Genomic DNA, 21,161 nt, shown 5'->3' with positions numbered 1-21,161 from the left:
ATACCTTAGGGGGTCTAATAAATGCAAAAAAATAAAAATAAAATTATATATATATATATATATATATATATATATATATATATATATATTTTATTCAAAATTCCAATCACCCCCCCTTAGAACACATAAAAGTACTTCTATACTGTGACACACATACACATTAGGTATCCGTGTGCCCAAAAACACCCGCTCTACAAATCTCTAAAAATATTTGTAAAATAAATGTAAATAAAACTATAAATTTGATATCCCTGGAATCGTACCGAAACACAGAATGCAGGTGTCATGTCATTTTAGCATTCACAGTGAACGCCATAAAAGCGTTGCACAAATGCATTTTTTCTTCAAATCCATCCCATTCTGAATTTTTTTCCAGCTTCCCAGTACATTGTACAGCATAACAATTAATTAATGATTAATAATTTATTAATAGTAGCATAATGAAGAAAAATTTGTCTTGCAAACATTAAGACCTCATATGTCTCAGAGCTGAAAAACGAAAAAATGCCTGCGGCAGGAAAGGGTTAATGTCCGTTGTCATCCTATTATGGAAGACAGCAACTGACATTAGTAATGGTAATGTGAACTACCCCCAAGTCTTGGATCACTTCATTTTAACTTTACACAAATCTATTTGGAGTTTTGCATGTGCATATACTGTATATATACACTCTGCATGGAAAGAATGCAGATATTGTAAACAATTAGCCAACATCACATACATCCATGCAAATTATCACATGCCTTATTCATTAACATAACTTTTTTTTTTTTCTAGAGGTATGCCACATTGATGTGACTGCACTGGCAGGGGCATTATGCTGGAATCCTAGAAGCAGGTTTTTCCTTTGTGCTTTCTTATGCTCGATTCTGAATGCATCATTACCATGTTCAGCATGTAATTTGCCTCATTTAAAGGCAAATTACATCATTGTGTACCATTTAAAACCCAACAGTGAAACGTATTACAGACTATACAAAAAAAAAAAAAAAATTATTTTCTTGCTCAGTGGCAACACTGGCAAAAGGTTAGTGTCAGAGCTGAAACATTGCCTTGAACAGATTGGACTACGTATATACCTTCAAATGTATGCTGTGGTCTCATACTGATTGTATGGGAGAATATTTCCACAGGGAGAACTGGTCATCTTTTTTACAAGGCCTTATGTACTTTTTATTTATACCATTTTGGAGAATGTCTATTGTTTTGATTGCGTTTTATATAAATTTTTAGGGGCGGAAAAAAAAAAAAAAAGTTAATCTCCTGATTTTTTTTTCCTGCTTCACCTTATGGGAAAAAAATATTTTTCCATACAAAAGGAGACCTGATGTGTAGGTGTTTTACTTTATTTACTTACTTTTATATGTGTTCTATGAAAAGGAAGAGGCAATTTGAATTTTTTTTTTCCTGTTATTGTTAGACCCCATAGGGGTTTTGAACTCTAGCTAATCTGATTACTAATACAATGCACTGCAATGCTAATGCATTGCTTTCTAAAATTGCTATGGCTCTATTAACGTCTGCCTAAAGAAGCCTGTAATATACCTTATACAATGAAAACTGACAAAGTATATGTCCCCTCAGATCTTGTACCGAGGGAAGGCGATCCACCCCTAAATGTGGGAACTGATCATGGGCATTGCCGCCGAGTCCCTGCCATATTTCAATACCCAACATCTGCTGCAGTAGTATGGCAGGAGAGAGTTGCATTACAGATCCATGATGTATGAATCAGTAATATGGTACCCACAAAACTAAGGGCTCATAATGTATTTCCACTAAATTGTTAAATATTGTAGTATATTCCATAATCTACAGAATTAAAGTGTAGACGTGTACTGTGATACAGAAGCACAATGGGGGCAGATCGCCAACTGATGGAGTCCAACGCCAAACAATTATTTGTTAAAAATTAACTTTAAATGGTGAAGTTGGAGCGTAGGATGATACACAGCTTACACATTTTAATGTAAGCACCTCTTACTTATAGCATAAATGACTACAAGTGTCATAAGATATTAAAAGTATAGCCACATGTAAATAACACCATCTGAAGCACAAAGGAAAACCTGCTCTAGGATTCCAGCATAATGCCCCTGCCAGTGCAATATATACATCGCTATGTATCTCCATAATATATACCACAAACATTATAATAAGCTTTTACATTCATTGTAATGTTTGTGGTATATACTATGGAGATAAATATATTGGAAAGTATATATTACTTTGTTTTTGTTTTTTTCCTAGAGCCATGTTTTCTTGGTTATTCAAGAACACACAACATTTACTAGATCATCTCCTACTACGGTAATAAAAGATCCTAGTGGTAATAGGCATTTTCATTATAATGGGAGACATTTCCATCACAGCAGAGAATGATAAGAGTGCTCAAGGTCCTAAAAAACACACAGCATTCCCCAAAAAAAGCTAATAGAGGCCCAGCATCCCACAGTGGGACTGAGAAAGCTATAGAAAACAAAACAGCCATCATATAGATAGTATACAGCAGGGACCGGTATAGAATGGTACCCATAACACAGCGTCTGGGCACGGAACCGCATATTTTGGTCCCGATTCTGATGCGAGAAGCCATATCGGAATTGGACTAAAATGCGCCTGACATGACAGTCGCGGCTTCCCCCTCCGGAGTAGGCACAAATGAATGGGCCTAGTCCGGAGGGTGCTGTTGCGAGGTGGACGCTGGGGCTGACTCAGCCGCAGAATCCGCCTGAAGAAAGGACAGCTCGCTTCATTTTTCCGTGAGCCCCGGAACATACCACTCACAGAAAAAAGGAATCTAGCGGTCTACATAGACCTCTATTGTGAGGGGGCGGATTCGGAGGTGGATTCGGCGGCAGAATCCGTGTGAACGAGCCCTAAACAGATGCTTTCATGAAGTCCCCCTGGACTTCTACATGCTAGTCTGTAAATCCAGTGTACCTCCTTTCTCAGAATAAGTTTATCCTAATCCTACTAGTATTACATATAGATATATGCACATACTGTAACAGCAGAGTACAATCTTACTAGAGTTTGGGGGATCAGGATCAGAATTTTTTCACACATTATGTGGCAGTGTTCACAAGTGTATGTAGAGTATGATCGTGGTTAATAGGCAACGACAGAACTTGCGGTTATTGCCAAGGAGCTTCAAGTTACATTTCTACAATAAATCAGTACATGTAAGTAACATAACCTCTTATTATAAAGCCATTAACTAGAATATCAGAGAGCGGAAACCTGTTCATGGAATATCGGATTCAGTTACATGACCACAGTCAGGTTCAGTTTTGGCCTGAAATGTGAATGTAAGAGTAAACTGAACTATGTCATAGAAAGTTTCATCTAGAAGACGATGTAAAGCAGACAACGCAAGACTATCGGCTTCTTCACACATCTGCGAACTTTGCTGAACAGAGCGTACTGCGCAGGCGTCCGACGTCAAGCCAAAGAAGGAAGGGAGGATGCAGAAGAAGACAGAGGCGGCGCTGGAGTCGGTTTTCGAGCAGCGATGGGGAAGCCCCCATCGCATCTCCTGCGCTGGGGGACAACCCCATCGCTGTGAGAGAACTAATTAGCATACCGGTACAAACCAGTATTTCGAACGAACGGCGCGGCGGAGAGCACTTCCAAAGTTAGGAGATGAATAGCCTTTCTAAAGGCTATTCTGACGTGTCAGCTAGAAAAAAAAGTTTTTTAATGGTAGAATCCCTTTAATCATTTTTAGTTCTAAATATTTTGGGGTTTGCAACAGCCATTTCAGTTTGATATATCTAATAACTGATGGACACAGTAAGGGTCAGTTCACACGTGAACTGCCCGCGCGGGTTTTGACACCGAGAGAGACGCGGTGAGCCGCGTCTCTCTCTTGTCAAAACCCGCCTGCCGCGACCATCGCGGTCGTGCCTCTCCCCTCTGCTGTCGGCTCAAATGAATGAGCCGACATAGGAGGGAGCTGCCGGGGGCGGAAGCCGCGCGGCTTCCGCCTGCAGAAAGGGCATGTCGTTTCTTTTCTCCGCTAGCGGCAGCCCGCCGCTAGCGGAAAAAAAAGCCCGGTGGTCTGCATAGACCACCATTGTAAAGGGGCGGATTTTGAAGCGAAATCCGCTGCCAAGATCCGCCCCTTTGCCTACGTGTGAACTAGCCCTAATATTTCAGGATTGAAATGAGGTTTATTGTACTAACAGAAAATGTGCAATATGCATTAAACCAAAATTTGACTGGTGCAAAAGTATGGGCACCTCAACAGAAAAGTGACATTGATATTTAGTAGATCCTCCTTTTGCAAAGATAACAGCCTCTAGTCGCTTCTTGTAGCTTTTAATCAGTTCCTGGATCCTGGATGAAGGTATTTTGGACCATTCCTCTTTCCTAAACAATTCAAGTTCAATTAAGTTTGATGGTCGCCGAGCATGGACAGCCCGCTTCAAATCATCCCACAGATGTTCAATGATATTCAGGTCTGGGGACTGGGATGGCCATTCCAGAACATTGTAATTGTTCCTCTGCATGAATGCCTGAGTTGATTTGGAGCGGTGTTTTGGATCATTGTCTTGCTGAAATATCCATCCCCGGCATAACTTCAACTTCGTCACTGATTCTTGAACATTATTCTTAAGAATCTGCTGATGCTGAGTGGAATCCATGCGACCCTCAACTTTAGCAAGATTCCCGGTGCCGGCATTGGCCACACAGCCCCAAAGCATGATGGAACCTCCACCAAATTTTACAGTGGGTAGCAAGTGTTTTTCGTGTAATGCTGTTTTTTTTTTGGATGCCATGCATAACGCCTTTTTGTATGACCAAAAAACTCAATCTTTGTTTCATCAGTCCACAGGACCTTCTTCCAAAATGAAGCTGGCTTGTCAAAATGTGCATTTGCATACCTCAGGTGACTCTGTTTGTGGTGTGCTTGCAGAAACGGCTTCTTTCTCATCACTCTCCCATACAGCTTCTCCTTGTGCAAAGTGCGCTGTATTGTTGACCGATGCACAGTGACACCATCTGCAGCAAGATGCTGCAGCTCTTTGGAGGTGGTCTGTGGATTGTCCTTGACTGTTCTCACCATTCTTCTTCTCTGCCTTTCTGATATTTTTCTTGGCCTGCCACTTCTGGGCTTAACAAGAACTGTCCCTGTGGTCTTCCATTTCCTTACTATGTTCCTCACAGTGGAAACTGACAGGTTAAATCTCTGAGACAACTTTTTGTATCCTTCCCCTGAACAACTATGTTGAACAATCTTTGTTTTCAGATCATTTGAGAGTTGTTTTGAGTAGCCCATGATGCCACTCTTCAAAGGAGATTCAAATAGTAGAACAACTTGCAATTGGCCACCTTAAATACCTTTTCTCATGATTGGATACACCTGGCTATGAAGTTCAAAGCTCACTGAGGTTACAAAACCAATTTTGTGCTTCAGTAAGTCAGTAAAAAGTAGTTAGGAGTATTCAAATCAATAAAATGATAAGGGTACCAAAATTTTTGCACCGGTCAAATTTTGGTTTAATGCAAATTGCACATTTTCTGTTAGTACAATAAACCTCATTTCAATCCTGAAATATTACTGTGTCCATCAGTTATTAGATATAACAAACTGAAATGGCTGATGCAAACACCAAAATATTTAGAACTAAAAATGATTAAGATTAATAGGGGTGCCCAAACTTCTTCATAGGACTGTAGATAACAATTTCAGAAAACATTGCCGTGTATTAGGCTTGCAGTGTATTGTATTGGCAATCATGCTCCCTGGGGCTCATGACCCCAAGGGAGTCTAAAAAAATTATTAAAAAGTTCAAATCATCCCCCTTTCCCTAGATCAGATAGAAAAATAAACAAACAATGTAAAACTCATACACAATAGGCTATCCATATCTCCCAACTTTTGAACAACAGAAAGAGGGACAAAATTCATCTTTTTTCTAATTCTACCAGATTCTGATTTTTTTTCCAGCTTCTCAGTACATTTTGTACAAAATATTAAAGAGGACCTTTCACCTCCTGGGGCACATGTGGTTTTATACACCACTAGAAAACTGACAGTGCATCAAATTCAGCGCACTAGCGGCTTTCCTGTTCTTTGACTCCGGTGAAGAGCCATCGGTGCCGTTACCATAACTCTTCAGTGTCAGAAGGGAGTTTCTGACAGTCAGTCAGGAATGCCCCTCCTCATAGTAGCGTCTATTGCGCTGTACTGTGAGGGGGCATTCCTCACTACCCAGTGATGACGCTGAGCGGTGAGGAACAACGACTGCATGCAGAAGACAGAAACCTGAAAACAGAGTCCAGGCGCTAGTGTGAACCCAGCGTCACTGTTCAGCGTCATTGCTGGGTGGTAAGGAATTCTCCCTCTCACAGTACAGCGCTATAGACGCTACAATAGGGAGGGGCGTTACTGACAGACTGTCAGAAACATCCTTATGACACTGAAGAGCTACGGTACCGGCACCGATAGCTCTTCAGCGGGGGGAACAGAACAGGAAAGCCGATAGTGGGCTGAATTCAGCGCACTGCCAGTTTTCTAGTTGTGTATTACACCACATGTGGCCAAGGACGTGAAATGTCCTGTTTAAATGGTATCACTATGAAGTACAATTTGTCCCATAAAAATTAAGCCCTATTACTCTGTGAACGGAAAAATTAAAAAAGTTCTGGCAGGGAGTAACAAATCAATATTGAAAAATGGCTGCAGTGGGAAAGGGTTAAAGTAACCCTTGTGTTACCCTATACACTGATGTAACTACTGTCACCCTATACATTACATTAACCCCTGTGTCTCCCTATACATTAATAATTGATGGCCCAATCTTAGAAAAAGTCATCAACATTAGGTCTGCAGGGGTCCAAGACACTACTCTCCCTCATAGATTGTAAGCCCTCACGGGCAGGGCCCCCTACCCCACTGTGCCAGTCAGTCATTGTTAGTGTTATATGTACCTGTATATTTTGTGTATTGTATGTAACCCCCAAATGTAAAGCACCATGGGATTAATGGTGCTATATAAAAAAAATAAATAAATAAATAAATAATAATAATAATACACTAGAGGCTGTTATCTTTGCAAAAGGAGGATCTACTAAATATTAATGTCACTTTTCTGTTGAGGTGCCCATACTTTTGCACCAGTCAAATTTTGGTTTAAAGGGGCTCTATCAGCAAAATCATGCTAATAGAGCCCCGCATATGCCTGAATAGCCTTTAAAAAGGCTATTCAGGCACCGTAAATCTTATATTAACCCCCAGTCCCGTTTTTAAATAAAATAATAAAAACATATATGCAAAACTTACCTGAACGTGCACCGGGGGTGGGGATAAATGATGCGACGTCAGCTTTGGGCACGCCTGCCTCTTCTGTCTTCTTGGAGTAACGCCCTCTGGTTCCGTGTCTTCCGGCTTCTTCTCTTCAAATCCCGCGCCTGCGTAGTAGCGCTTCCCTCCGAATCACTCACTTGCGAACTGCCATTAAGTAAAATGGTGAGGGATTTGAAGAGGCGCGGGATTTGAAGAGAAGAAGCCGGAAGACACGGAACCAGAGGGCGTTACTCCAAGAAGACAGAAGAGGCAGGCGTGCCCGAAGCTGACGTCGCATCGTTTATCCCCGCCCCCGGTGCACGTTCAGGTAAGTTTTGCATATATGTTTTTATTCTTTTATTTAAAAATGGGACCGGGGGTTAATATAAGATTTACGGTGCCTGAATAGCCTTTTTTAAAGGCTATTCACGCATATGTGGGGCTCTATTAGCATAATTTTGCTGATAGAGCCCCTTTAATGCATATTGCACATTTTCTGTTAATACAAAGCTGCAGCTTTCCCAGCAGACAAGCCTTCAATTGTGGAAAATGGATAACACCTTTAACCCTATGCCTCCCAATATATTGCATTAACCCCTGTGTCACTAGTTTACAAAACAGCCTGCTATAGGCTTGGCTCTTCTATCTTGGATCAAGCTTTCTGGGATTACATTAACCCTTAAACCCCCCACACTGTATGGCTTTACTAGAAGCACTGGACACTTCCTATATGATGTAGTAACCCTTTTAATGCCAGACATGGTTGTATTATCTTCATGTCATTCTTCCCACACATTGTATTAAACTCCCTGACATCAGACACTTGCCTTGTGGCTACTGCAGTCACACACAGAGATAACATACAGCTTAAGGGATCGTCTCCAAAGCTCCTCCTGCAGTAGTGGAGAAGGACTGGTGTGTAGCCCGTGTCACTGCTGTACAATCACATGGCAGCTACCAGACCGCAGGCACCTACTCTTCTCATTCTGACCAATGGCTTTACCTTCCAAAATAAATATGGAAACAATATCGTGTGACCATAGCCTACTGTTTCCAGTGTGTGCACCTGGTCTTAGAAATGCATACTGATATATATTCTCACCAAATACTAGAACAACATAAAACAGAGCTAAGCAGTGCGCCACCACCATGACAGGTGTCAGCTGTTACCGGCTCTCTGGGGCTAGTCAGTGACGTGACAGACCAGCAGTCCTCAGAGCACAGGCTATGGATACTGCTGACACAAGGGTTACACTGCGCGCCATGTAGTTCCTAGTCAGAGCAGTCAGTCAGTCAGGAGAAGCCACAATGCAGAGGACAGGCTGCGCGGAAACTTACGCTACATTGTCACGATGCCTCAAGCAGGAACTTTGCTTGTTGTCAGGAACTGCACACGGCATGAGGCTGAGTCCACAGGGCAGCGGGATCCTAGGGCTCAGCTTCCTTCTTCATTGTCAGCAGCACGTAGTGCCGTCCTACAAGTGTGAAGCAGAAGAAGCCATGAGGTCTCTTCCCGCCCCTACACACGTCTTGTGCCATGCCCCTATGTACTAACCAGTCAGCCCATGCCAGCCTCTCTGCTTTCCTTCTATCCTGCACGGCACTGGACTAGACTTCTGTACTGAGGCGGATTTCTGTCTAGTTTGACACATATTATAGAATGTATAAGACCTTATTCTCATTACCTCAGTCTTCAGTGTCACATTTCCAGTAAGGGCATATCTATTAGGCTCTGTTCACACTGTTTAATAAAAAAAAGAAAAATCGAATAAAGTACAGTGTTGTAAGAATTTCTCTCACCAAAAACAACCACTGTGATAGGGCTGGGTTCACACTACTGTTGGATATCCGTTATGATAGTGTGGGGGGGGGGGGGGGGGGAAAGGTACAACCATCATAACTGATCTAGGATGTTAATGAGACTTTGTTTTTTAATTGATCCATTAAATGGATCAGTTAAACAAACAATAGGCACATTAACATGGTTTAGTGTCCATTATTCAACTGTCTGTTTTTGTTTTTTTAGAGTTTCTGCCTTCTGAGCACGCACAGGTCAGGAGAAAAAAAAACTGACAGTAATAACGGTCAGTATAACAGACACCCATCCATTACATATAGACTTTAAAGGGGTTGTCCCATCACAAGGATCCTATCTATTCTGCTAGTTTATGTGGATTTATGACTTTTCCTAAATGCATTGCTTCATCAAAACTGCTTTGTTTGGCCGCTATCTTAATTTAGTCACTTCATTGTTTACACTCAGTTTCTATGGCCCTTGGGATTATCTGCTCATTTGTCAAGTGCCAGTACACATCTGTGCTCGGCTCTCCTGGCAGACCCAAGCGGAGAGCCTGAACACTAAAACACCAGTTACGCTGGGTTCACACAAGCATTTGGCGCTCCGTAATAGGTTTCCGTCTTCTGCCGGCAGAAGAGGGAAACCTGTCATGCCGAGTCCGACTGTGAGCGCCGTTGAGCGTTTTGAGCTCTGCATGGTGGAACCGTTTTTTTTTAAACCGGACACAGAGTACTGCATGTCCCGGGCGCAGATGTGAACGAGCCCTGACCTGTGGACACCAGTGGACCCTATAGATTATAATGAGGTCTGCTGTTTTTTTATACTGAAACTGGCGGAGAGATTAGTCTGGCAGTTTCTGCAGCACAGTCTCCAATGGAGACTTCGGCGCAGATGTGAATTTAGCCTCAATAAACTTAAAGGGGTTGTCCCATAACAAGGATCCTATCTATACTGCTTGTTAATGTGGATTTAAGACTTTTCCTAAATACACTGCTTCAGCAAAACTGCTTTTTTTGTCCACTATCTTAATTTATTCACTTCATTGTTGACACTGCGTTTCTATGGCCCTTGGGATTATCTGCTGAAATGTCAAGTGATGTAGCTGCCTGCTCTCAGGGGGGAGGGAGGAGGGGCTAAGTGCACAGGAGCGAGCCTGTGTCTGTAGCTGTTCCTGTGTCTGCACCACACATGTGACCTAGCTTTCTGCTCTCAGATAAAGGAGGGGGGAAATGAGTGCTGCTTTGTTATATAAAACAGTCTAAATCCTAGTGGGACCTGGTCCCTCTGCTCACTAGGATTTAGCTTTCTTATATAGAGCAGGCTAAAAGCTAGTGGATAGAAGGACCTGGTCCCTTAGCTCACTAGGATTTAGCTGACTCGATATAGAACAAGCTGAATCCAAGTTTTATAGGACCTTTGATGACATCACAGGCCCTTCAGATGTCCCATAGGATCACGCTATGTGGTGGGCGGAGCTATACACTAATTTGGGGGCGGAGCTAAACTGGAGGTAGTCAGACAATATGGCTTTGCATATGAAACCCCGCCCACCAATTGACGTCGAAAACCAGGAAGAAAGAAGTCTTTGCAGCAGCGAAGACTAGTGAGCAAGGGACATGGGAATACCCCTTTAACAAAAAACAACACAGAAGGAAAATTAGGATAAATAAGGTCATACTGTTAATGAAGGCTAACAAAATAAATAGCAAATAAATATCAATAAAGTAAATTCATGGCTCTCTTCATGAGCGGACCTTTCTCTGGTTCATGACCAAGAACCAAATGTTTGCTTGTTATTTCAGGGATATATAGTGATAAACATTCACAAACAGTCACTGCATTGCCTCTGGGACGTCTGATGAAGTAACAGCTGGCTACCTGCTCATGCAGCTGCACAGTGTGATGCAACTGCTTCACTTTGTAAGGAGTTGGTACTCAAGAAATAGTAACCTTTACTCAAATTCATCAAGACTGCAAAACCAATTGCTAGACCAAACTCACCAAGCAGTGGTGTAACAATCGTGGTCAACGTGGGAGGTACTGCTGCAACCACGCCCGGAGGGGTACAGGGCTCTGGGCAACAATGATAGTCTCAGGGGAAAGCCCTGATGGAAAGGCCAGGTCCCTTTCAAATTGAAGCCAGCTCAGTGGAGATGACCAAAAAAAAACACTTTATACTCACTTGTCCTGGGCAGCTCCAGAGCTCTGCCAGCCAGTAACAGGCAGGAGACCTCAGTCTCAGTAAACAGTGCTATATCAATATCTTAAAAGAACACTAAACCTTGCAGATAAAGAGTAAGCAAGTCCCTACAGCCTCCAAACAGCTGCAGACTGACAAGCAGAATGATATCACAGGAGGTTTGGAGCATATAGTTAAGGGGATGTGATTTAGATCACCTTGACTTTAAAGGGGCTCTATAATCAAAATTATGCGTGAATAGGCTATTCAGGCACCGCTAATCTTATTTTAAACACACTCACACACACCCCGTTTTAAAATAAAACCATAAAAACATATGCATCTTCTGGCACGCCTTCCTCTTCTTTCAGTGACGCCCTCCGGTCCTGGCTCTTCCCCGGCTTCATCGTCCTCTTCTTCCGACAGAAGAAGAGTACAATGAAGCCGGGGAAGAGCCAGGACCGGAGGGCGTCACCGAAAGAAGAAGAAGAAAGAAGAGGAAGGCGTGCCAGATGATGACATCGGACTGTGCCTCACCGCCCACATATGCACGATAGGTATAATTTATAATTTAATAATTTAAATATAATTTACATATATGTTTTTATGGTTTTATTTTAAAACGGGGAGGGGGGGGGATTAAAATAACATTAGCGGTGCCTGAGTAGCACGCATATGTGGGGCTCATACAGCATAATTTTGCTGATAGAGCCCCTTTAACAGAGTCACATTGACTATATAGGAAGTAGTCAAATTCCAAGGCTTGGGAGGTACATATCACATCAAATATGGCAATAATTGGAAAAGAGGTGGGTTTTTTGAGTAAATAAGGATTCCCTATTACAGTTCCATGTGCTATGTTACCCAGCTTTCTTGGAATCCTGAGAGGCAAATCTGGCAACCCCTGAGATGATTTGGGAGAAAGCAGGAGGGTTTCTTTAGGAATATTTAGTATACAGTAGTCCCCGTTACTCCATTGCTTAGTAGGTTACTGAGCTTTCCAAAAACCTTGAAAAGCAAATACTGACAAACTATGGTATGAACATAGCACAAGGTGGTAGATTTGTGTTGGCAAATATAGTGTTCAGTATTCCATATTGCAGCTCCACACCTAGGATACCTGTATATCAACTGTACCAAGACAGTCTGACTACAGGAAAATAACATAATGGAACAAAGGAAGTAAAATCCAGCATCAACGAGGATCCACAGATGAAGGGTATGTATAAAATGTAACTTATTCACATAGGTAAACACGTGAAAAAACACGTCTCAGGTCATATCAAAAACAAGCAGGGTCGGACTGGCCCGCCGGAGCACCGGGGGATTCCCCGGTGGGCCCCCGAGCCTGACTATTAATTTTATCTAAATGCACTTGTCAGGGGCCCGATCGGGATCCTGACCGTGCCAAAATGGGCCCCTGTACCAATCGCTGGCAGTGTGTGTCTCTGCTCCCTGCACTGCACACTGCCGTCACTAGCAGGAGCTGTGCTGCCCCTCCCCCACACAGATCAGAGTGTGCAGGGGGAAGTCTGCCGGCTGCTGTAAACAGAGCTTTCACCACAGCCAGACAGGACAGACAGGACACAGCCAAATGTAAGTACATTTTTTGGGTAAAATATGTATATTTAATGTGTGTATATTTGTGTAAAGTGTCTGATATACTGTGTGAGTCCTGTATATTTGTAGATAGGTGTGTGTGTATGTATATGAATGTATGTGTGTAAATGTATGTTATATGTATTAGGCCTGGTTCACATTTTCCCTTTTCGGGAAGTCCACTGTGGGGAATAATACAGTATGCAGGGGCCACTATGGGGCATAATACTGTGTACAGGGGTCACTATGGCACATAATATTGTGTGCAGGGGCAACTATGGGGAATACTACTGTGTGCAGGGGCCACTATGGGGAATACTACTGTGTGCAGGGGCCACTGTGGGGTATAATACTGTGTGCAAGGGTCACTATGGGGCATAATACTGTGTGTAGGGGCCACTATGGGACATAATACTGTGTACAGGGGTCACTATGGCACATAATATTTTGTGCAAGGGCCACTCTGGGGTATAATACTGCGTGCAGGGGCCACTATGGGGAATACTACTGTGTGCAGGGGCCACTATGGGGAATACTACTGTGTGCAGGGGCCACTGTGGGGTATAATACTGTGTGCAGGGGTCACTATGGGGCATAATACTGTGTGTAGGGGCCACTATGGGGTATAATACTGTGTGCAGGGGTCACTATGGGGCATAATACTGTGTGTAGGGGCCACTATGGGGTATAATACTGTGTGCAGGGGTCACTATGGGGCATAATACTGTGTGCAGGGGCCACTATGGGGCATAATACTGTGTGCAGGGGCCACTATGGGGTATAATACTGTGTGCAGGGGCCACTGTGGGGCATAATACTGTGTGCAGGGGCCACTGTGGGGCATCATACTGTGTGCAGGGGCCACTATGGGGTATAATACTGTGTGCAGGGGCCACTGTGGGGTATAATACTGTGTGCAGGGGACACTATGGGACATAATACTGTGTGCAGGGGACACTATGGGGTATAATACTGTGTGCAGGGGCCACTATGGGGCATAATACTGTGTGCAGGGGCCACTATGGGGCATAATACTGTGTGCAGGGGCCACTATGGGGCATAATACTGTGTGCAGGGGCCACTATGGGGCATAATACTGTGTGCAGGGGCCACTATGGGGGATAATACTGTGTGCAGGGGCCACTAAGGATTAGGCCCTACTGAGCAAAACACAGTTAACGCTGGGTTCACACCAGCGTCTGGTCTCCATTCTGAGGTTTCCATCTTCTGCATGTAGAAGACGGAAACCTATCGGTTCGAGTCCGGCCGTGAGCGCCGGTGAGTGTTTTATGCTCCCTGCAGCAAAACCGTTTTTTTTTTTAAACCAGACACAAAGTCCTGCATGTCCGACTCTGTGTCTGGTTAAAAAAAAAAAAACGTTTCGCCGCGGTGAGCACAAAACGCTCACAGGAGCTTACGGACGCACACTTTTCAAACCCATTCATTTGAATGGGTTTGAAAAATGCCTGCAGGGCAGAGACCCCAGGTGCAGATGTGAACGAGCCCTTAAAAACACTTTCTATTTTTTTTAAGCACACTGCCGATCGGAGTGTGCAGGGGGAAGTCTGCCTGTCTGTGTCTCCCAGTGCGGTCCAGTCCGGCATGTAACTACCAGCAGAACTGCAGGACCAGAGCACTGGGAACAGATGAGTGCGGGGTTTTTTTTTATGTGTACTTTGTTTTTCACCTCCCAGGACTAATTATAAACAAAAAAAAATAAATTATGCTGGACAACCTCTTTAAAGTGTGGGTCATTTTGGGGGAAAATTAAAGGGGTTGTCCAGGCATAATTTTCTATGGTTTATCATCAGAATAGGCTATAAATGCCTGATCTGTAGGGGGCTGACTCCCAGCCCTCAGACCGATCAGCTGTATGGAGCCACTTCTGGTACCAGTCCTGTACACAATACGGGGCCAGAAGCAGAAAGCTCTGTCCACTGTATATCAGCCGGCACCTTCTCTGCATCTCGGCACTTATTGAAGTCAGTGGGAGCTGAGCTGCAGTGAATCTGCCACACAACTATTCAGTGGATGAAGCTTTCTGCTCCCAGTCCTGTGTCGTGTACAAAACGAGCGCGGAAACAGAAACCTCTGTGGAGTTTCTGCAAAAAGCGCTGCAGGAAAAACTGATTTGTCGGTGCCAGGGGTTTTCCCGCAGCGTTTTTTTGCTGTGGGACGCTGTGTTAGGCCTTATCCTTATAATGTGATGTACAGTATATTGAGATGGTAAAGAGGAGCTCTCACCTTCTGGGGCAGGTGCGGTTTAATACACTGCTAGAGAGCTGACAGTGTGATGATTTCAGCGCACTTTCAGCTTTCCCATTCTATGCCCCCGGTGAGGAGCTATCAGTCCGTAGCTCTTCACTGTCAGAAAGGCGTTTCAGACAGTCAGTCCGGAACGCTCCTTCCTCACAGCAGCGCCTATAGCACTGTACTGTGAGAGCGCTATAGGCGCTCAGCGTCATCGCTGGCTGGTAAGCAACGACCCCTCTCACAGTACAGCGCTATAGACGCTACCGTGAGGAAGGGCTTTCTTGACTGACTGTCATAACGCACTTCTGACGATGAAGATCTACGGTACCGGCACAGAACTTGAAAGCCAATAGTGCGCTGAATTCAGCGCACTGTTGGCTTTCTAGCGGTGTATTAAACCTCATGTGCCCCAGATGGTGAAAGGTCTTCTTTAAGAATTAGGCACAACAGCGAGATGCAGCTAAAAAAACATTGTGGAAAAAATTGCAGTGAATCCCAATATATTTTTTTCCACAGTGTTTTTCATTGAGCTTTTGTCCCCAGCACTCCGCTGTCCCCGCCTGTGTCTGTTAGATACAGGATTTCCAGAAATGAGACCTAATTGGTTTCAGTGGTCACATGAGGTGCAGGACTCCCAGCAAGGAGGCACCGGCGCGAGACTGAATGGACACTGGCAGCGGACAACGGAGCAACAGGAACAGGTGAAGGCGCTTTTTAATTTTTATTTTACACCTCCCTCCCAGCACATGGGTCGCTCCAATTCCTGGACAAATCTTTAAAGGGTTTATCCATCTTTGTAATATTGATGGTCTGTCCTTGGGATAGACCATCAATATTACATCTGTGATGACACAACAGCCTGGACCTCTGCAGATCAGCTGTTCCAGGACAGCGCAGCTATAGGTAATGGTAACATTTCTAGGAGCCACGCTGTTCACTTTCCATACAGTATGTAGCAATAGGTTTAGGTAGTGCAGTGTTGCACATCGTATGGCAGGAGAGCAGCATGGCTCCTGATATGTTATTACCTTCAACCGCCCTGTCTTGGTATTGCTGGTTTGCAGGGATCCTGATGGTGGGCCCCTAGAAATAATTCCACTGGTGGGCCCTAGACACCCCAGTCCGACACTGAAAACAAGCATGCGTGTAACAATGATTCTTAATGAAGGAATAATCTGTTTCCATATATGATAAACCATAGTTTTGCATGGAGCAGTTTTTATTATATTTCCCAAGAAATAAACAAATATTAACGATTATTCTGATTGGTCAGTGGTTGACTACAGTGTTTGTTAAAGAGATTTTTTAAGATAAAAATTTTGATCTATTATAAAGTTCCCTCATAATTATCAGACTGTTGAGGATATAACACTTAGCTCCCATATCAACAGAGAATTGAGCAGGAAGCAGGCAGCTCTGTACTCTGTGTAGTGTGAGCCAATTCACTGCAGCTCCTCATGCAAGTTAATACAGACATCATGTGAGCCAGGCCTGCGTCGCAACGCATAATGGCGCAAGATTGGCCCACGTGATGTTTGTAATTTCAACAAATAGACCCAGAGCCTGCCAGAGCGGCTCCCCTGGGCCTCCAGTCATTATATTCTAGGGCAGTGATGGTGAACCTTTTAGAGACCGAGTGCCCAAACTGCAACCCAAAACCCACTAATTTATCACAAAGTGCCAACAAAGCAATTTAACCTTAATAATTTGCAGATCCACAATTGCATACAATTACAGACTTGCAAAATATGGTCATTTGAATGGGGCTTTATAGATCTTTCTGCTCCACTGTGACCCCCACACAGTCCCATCCGCTGCACAGTGGTCTCCACACAGTACAATTTGCTCCACGGTGGCCCCCACACAGTATAATCTGTTCCACAGATGGGTGCCCAAAGAGAGGGCTCTGAGTGCCACCTCTGGCACCCGTGCCATAGGTTCTCTATCATGGTTCTAGGGTCTGAAAAAACCCTTGAGTATAATGAAAGCAGTGTTTGTGGGGTTTGCGGGCCTGCAGACTCACTTACTGATCCTGGCTCCTGATCACAAGCGCCTACACATATGCAGAAGGGGAAGCACAGGTAGCTGTGAGCAGGAGCGAGAAGAAAAAATGGTAAGTGAATAGGGCCCATTACTTGCTGGGGTTACTGCAGCAGGTAACGGCCCCTACAAAAAAAAAAAAAAAAAAACACACAGCAGGATCCTACCGGGCACCCTAATGTCCCGGGCCCTGTGGCAGCCGCTACCACTGCTATCCCAGTATTTACGCCACAGTGTTAAAATATACACCAGGAGTCACAGTCATAGTAGTCCTAACTTTAGTCACACTCATAAGATCTTGCTGGTTCAGTCTGTGCGGTAGGAATTTCTGTAAACGTGCTGACAGTGTGATTGGTATCATGACTTTGAGAAAGAATGTACTGGCTTGGAGTCATATGTGAATATTTACATAATAACTTTTTTCCATTGTTTTATAAATGAAAGATTCTTTTTTTGTGGCAGCTAATTTTTTTTATCTGTAAGAAATCTTCAGTGAAGGGGTTTCCCATGTATCATATTATAAATTTGGAGACAATTAACAGTTAAAGATCTTTGTAAATATAAATAAAACATTTGCAGAGGTTTAAAGATTTTCTCTAACAATCTCAGTGATGACAGTCTGCTGTGTTGATATCTTTGCCAATAGATACAAAAATGAAAGCAGGAACTTTCTATGGTCTGGGACATGTCAGAAACCCAGCCATGATTTCCTTATTGTGGACAGGTTATCAGGTGAGGACACTACATACATGAAAAGATCATCCTGGTCACAGTACGGAAATCACAGTTGGGTTATAGAACATAGAAAGTTCCTACATTCATGGTTGTATCCAATGGCAACTGATTAAGACAACAGACTGTCACCACTAAGGGGGTGTTCACACTTGCGCCCAGTGTCATTCTGTCAGGTTTCCGTCCTCAGCCCCAAGAAACTAGACAGGGGACGTTTACCCAGCAGTCAGAGGGAAGCATGAAGTGCTCTAGAATTTCTTGGTAGACGGCTGCCCTGACTTTGGTCTTGATAAAACACAGTGGACCTACACCAGCAGATGACATGGCTCCCCAAACCATCATTGATTGTGGAAACTTCACACTAGATCTCAAGAAGCTCGGATTGTGTACAGACGCCTCTCTGCTCTTCCTCTAGACTCTGGGACCGCGATTTCCAAATGAAGTGCAAAGTTTACCTTCATCTGAAAACACCTTTGACCACTGAGCAAGAGTCCAGAACTTTTTGATGATATTCTAATCTATTAAGATGCACTAGTATTTATACTTCTTTTTTCTGCTCAATCCACTCATGGCTTTGGCTTGAAAAGTCGCAGCAAAATCTGCAACAAACAAAGCTGCGTTTCCACAATATGGAGCTTCAGCGTTAAAGGGATTTTATTCTAGTGATTTTTAACTAGGCATATATTTGCATAGACTTTAGAAAGGCTATTCCAGACATACCTTTTGTTTAGTAATCCTCCCAGCTGTTTTTGAATTAGCCTGCTTTTATTGATATGCTAATTAACCGGCACGGAGCAACGGAAGTTCACTGAGCACTGTGTGTAAGCAGAGGGAGGTGAGAGCCAGGGAAGGCTGCTGCTGATCAAGACTCATCAGCCTTCCCTTCTCTCACCTCACCCTGTTTACACATATCACACAGTGCTCAGTGAACTTCCAATGCTCTGTGGTGTCTAATTAGCATATCAATAAAAGAGGGCTAATCAGAAAAATGGCTGAGGGGATTACTAAACAAAAGGTATATCTAGAATAGCCTTTCTAAAGTCTATGCAAACATATGCTTAGATAAAATCACTAGATCCAATGATACTGTAGAATCCCTTTAAGGTTTCTCTGGGACCCACTTTTTATTTTGCCCAGGGCCACAGTTTGTGGTTGCACATTTAATAGATGCATACAATTCCCTGGAAATTTGCCTGCAGTTTCATGGTCCTGAAAATCTAAATGCTCATAGGATAGAATGACAGTCTTGAGTTAGAGTAGAACCTCAGGATTTGACCTTGTGATAAAGTTGTTTCCGGATTTTATAATCAGGCCTCCACCTCAGGTTTTGATCCAAAAAACCCCATGTGAACTTACCCTCAGTTTCTGTAAAGTCCCTTGCGCAGGGCTATGTGCTAGGTCAGTGTGCTATCCAGATTTTTTCCACACAGCACATTGACCCATTCATTTCTGTGGGCCTGTGCACATGACTGTGTATTACACAGATCAGTGTGCGGTCTGAAAGTTCAGGCTGCAAAACTCATGACAGGTCCTATTCCTGTAGGGTTTTTTTGGCAGTGCTTCCGCAGCCCCTATTCATTGAACCAATGGGGTTGTGGAAGCATGGCTGATGCACGGACAACATTGTAAAAATATTAAAAAAAGGAGACACCGAGCAGTAATATTGTGTAGTATTCAAGACAATTGGGTGTAGTAGGATTGCCGCAAATAGCCTCTTACCGCCTGATGTCACAACATCCAAACAGCATGTATTTGAACTCAAGATTTTGGGGCAGCAACTTCCCCCTTACGCTAAACACCAAGGATGCATAATTGGTAACTGTAGAATACCATCAAGGCGCACAAAACGGTCTGGAGTTGTAGATGGGAATTCTTGAAGACTTATACTGTTTACAAGCACTACGCAGAGCCTTTTATCAATGAGTTGCAACTCATCACATTAGGCTACAAGCCAGCTTTTATTTGCATTTGATAAAGGGCTCTGCCCGAAACGCGTAGTGATTGTAAATGATAGAAGTCTTGAAAAATTCACATCTACGACTCCAGCCAGTTTTGTGAGCACTTCACCCTAACTCCTCCCTACCACATTGGTCCTGTGACTTAATGGCACAGACAAAATTGTCCTGTTCATGGTCATGTGCAACCGGCCTAAAAGACATGCATAACAGCAAACTAGTCAACCCTTACTTCTTTTTCCAGATTCCATAAGTCTGCAGGGGAATGTATTTTAACGCTTCTGGACTGCCCATTGACTCTACATATCTGGGTAATCCACTAGGGAGAGGACCCAGAGCAGTTCATCAGTATAGCTTAGGAGGCTGGATTCCTGCTGTAACTGAAGCTAGTGTATTAATCCCAGTTACAAAAAAAAAAAAAATTTTTTTAATTCTTGCAGTGTTTTTTTTCCTGCGGGTCGTCCCGTGGGGCCTTAGCCTATGACAAATTTTGCTCTGGGTAATAGAAAGATGGCGATAGAAGTAGGCAGTACCAACTATGGATCAAGGGGATTATTTAACCAGTGCTGGAAAGGGAGAAAAATTGTGCAGTTAGATGGAAAATCAGCATATTCTGGGTTAATGCAATAAAGTTTATTTGAAGCATGTTGGCCTGGGTGAATAATTTGTTCAAAATCAACAATCTGCCCGGGAAATCATAGTTTTTGGGGTTCTATGTATGAAACAGATGTCTTTTTTAGGATTCAATAAATGTAGAGGGCACTATAAAATACTAATGTGGGGCCTTCACCTCTCCTTCCCCTCCCTCTTATTGTTTCTTTGTCCTTTGTGGGGTTTTCTTCTTTTTATTTTCATTTTAGTTCAACTGTTTGATGTACATGACTGACTTCTGTTTGTTTGGGATCCAGGCGGTTAGCCTTCATCCTCCTCTTCTCATCTGTTTGTTCTCTGTATATTTTGCTATGAAAAATCTTTCAATAAATATTACAATTATAAAAAAAAAATAACAACAACTACTAACGTGGGACTCTTTTCTATATACTACCAAAAGTACATAAACAAGAGAAGAAAGTCAGGGCCGGCTTTACGAGCGCTCCCATTGAAGTGAATGGGAAGTGTTTAGAAGAGCTCGCGTGTACGGCTCGGAATGAGCCGAGCGCTTAAGCCGTGTGAAGGGGCCCTCACACATATGTTGAGACGTTCAACCCAAATTTTACAAAAAAAATAAATTATGACACTATACAGATGATAATTTATTTTATTTTTTTTAAATAACATTTAAAATAGTAAGGAAGTTATTTCAATATAAA

The 21,161-nt window shown here is 43.2% G+C and overlaps 1 protein-coding gene across 3 annotated transcripts in view; it reads right to left on the bottom strand.

The window, feature by feature from the left end:
* IL15 (interleukin 15) overlaps positions 1-21,161 on the bottom strand; it is an 89,075-nt gene that overhangs the window by 20,614 nt on the left and 47,300 nt on the right. Inside the window, exon 1 of one of the 3 annotated variants that reach the window (XM_075257863.1) lies at positions 8,634-8,800. The exons of the other annotated variants lie outside the window; for them this stretch is intronic. The gene's annotated coding sequence lies outside the window, so the exon portion shown is untranslated. Of the gene's footprint in view, positions 1-8,633; positions 8,801-21,161 lie in introns of those variants that run through there. 3 annotated transcript variants of the gene reach the window in all.

The sequence above is a fragment of the Leptodactylus fuscus genome, chromosome 1 (genome assembly GCF_031893055.1).
Source record: "Leptodactylus fuscus isolate aLepFus1 chromosome 1, aLepFus1.hap2, whole genome shotgun sequence".
Taxonomy (NCBI): Eukaryota; Metazoa; Chordata; class Amphibia; order Anura; family Leptodactylidae; genus Leptodactylus; species Leptodactylus fuscus.
Note: the sequence above shows the minus strand (reverse complement) of the source record. Positions and strands in the feature narration are given on the sequence as shown.